The sequence below is a fragment of the Lipotes vexillifer genome, unplaced genomic scaffold, assembly GCF_000442215.2.
Source record: "Lipotes vexillifer unplaced genomic scaffold, Lipotes_vexillifer_v1.1 scaffold393, whole genome shotgun sequence".
NCBI classification, from domain to species: Eukaryota; Metazoa; Chordata; class Mammalia; order Artiodactyla; family Lipotidae; genus Lipotes; species Lipotes vexillifer.
In genome coordinates this window covers 4573434-4575670 of record NW_006774564.1, presented here as the reverse complement: position 1 = coordinate 4575670, position 2237 = coordinate 4573434, and positions in this window count along the sequence as shown.

Here is a 2237-nt window from a genome sequence, read left to right as displayed (position 1 = left end):
TCCCTACACCTGTAAGACAAGTTGAATTTATTCTTTATGGGATCACAGTGCTAGATTATCATCATACAAACTTGTAAACATAATTTGATGGTTTCTCTATCTCAAAAAAAAATCCTGTAGCCTCAAAATTAGACCTTCCATATGAATCAGGAAATTCTTATCATAGGATGCATTTCTGAGAGGGGAACATAGGACTCTAACAATACAGTTGTTGGCAAAAAATTGTCTGACTTTGATATACACAACATCTGAAGTCATAGCTTGGAGGTTGAGCCCTTACATCATTATTCCATACATACCAAACCTATTTGTTCATTTCTGTAATCATTCACAGAGCTCAGAAACCATCAGAGAGTAATAAGTCCAGTAAGGCAAATTGTACTTCTTATGGTTATAAGGGCTGTAGTGCTCAGTAGACTGGAATTACTTTTCTAGCAAAATAAATCAGAGGGCTTCCAAAATTTTTTAAACCTCTAATCATGAATGATGTTTACATTTCTGTTGGTTTCTAGATTTACATCCAACATATGGTGAGCAAAAAATATCAAAACCCATTCCAGAAATGAAAGGCAAAATCTGTCGTACAATTTGATGTGCCCCAAGTAGTCTGGTACCGGAGATTATAAATCTGCCTTTTGTTATATCAGTCTTTCTGATGGGCATGTTTTAAAACTGTATGCAAAATAGTTCAATTATAGCCATCACTTGTGTAACTATTGTCTAATAATATAAATGGTCTATTATAGAATAATTATGAAAACTAATATGAGTTTAAATATAGGAAACTTCTCCTATAGACCTGGAATGAACTCTTATAAATAAAGGGATACAGGATGTAGCATTAATCAAGTTTGGGCAACTCAATGGGTGGCAGCAAATATCCACCTATCACTACTCTGTCAAAATAATGCAGCAGAAACTGCCAAGTTTTGCTTATAGGAAATGTAGGGAGGTTGATTGATATTCACTGATCTTGGTATTCAAGATGGCAATTTCTCTGTGTTAGTGTCAATGTCAAGAGAAGAGTGTACACGTACATGCTCAGCAACTTCACAGGGAAAAGTCCCCCTCCCAACCTTTAGGTGTAGCCATCTCTAACAAAGAAACACTTAATTACTACTCTATGTTATACCTATTTCAATTTTTAATTTTTTTCAAATGATTATTTATAGCTCACATGCAAGAGCTGTTTGAACAAATGCCTGCATTTTAATTACACAAGTCCAGAGTTCTGTGCTGTATTTTTTTTTTTTTAATCTTCAGAGATACACAATGCTGGTGGGTTTCAAAGATACAAACTAATCTGCACAGTTGGGGTGCTATATGCCATCCAAAGATCAGAAATTAATGAGGTCAACTTTAAAGGGGCCAAATTTTCTTGAACTGGTTTGATTTGAGCAAAGGGACTCATTTTCATGTAGTCTTAAAACATTTTTATTATAGCTATTTAATTTTATGACACTGGTCCAAAGAATTTGCTAAAAGTCAGAGGAAATCTCCTATATTTCTTATCTCTCTCCCTTTCTCTCTCTTGGCTATCTGTCTCTCTTTCTCTCCTATTTTCTGTATATTGAAATTTAGAATCTGATATAGTTATAATTTACCTACGGTCCCTTTTCTCCTACAGCACTCAGATTTGAAGGGCATTTAAATATTTAAAGTGAGTTTTGAATATTAAAATCAGCATGAACACCAATGTAAACTCTGAGTACATCTCTACATGTTCATCAGTTCCCAAAACTTATTTTAGAAGCTTCTACTAAGTGCATATAATATTTTCACCTCTCTCAATATTAAACAATAAAAAATAAACAAAACTATTATTTCTGACAGGTCTCATAAGACATTGGTTTTAAATTCATTTCCATGAGGAAGAGGAAAATGTTATAATTCTCTTATTATTAATGTTGAGCTAGTCCCCCATGGAGCTCTAATGAAATGATTAATTGGAAAGTCATTTGGAACAGTAAAAAGAAATATACATCTGTTACAAATATTTTACTACTATTACCTATAATGATAATAAAAAATACACCATAATACTCATGGCCTTTCAGTTGCGTTTGTTCCTTGGCTGTCGTTATTCTACTGCTAAAATCAACAAAAAGTGTTTTGCCACCTACTATGATTCTGGGCACTGGGAAATAAAGTAGGCTACATTGTTCTCACCCAGAAATAACTTAAAATCTAATTGGCAAGCTACAATACATACACTCAAACACATGCAACTTTTGAAA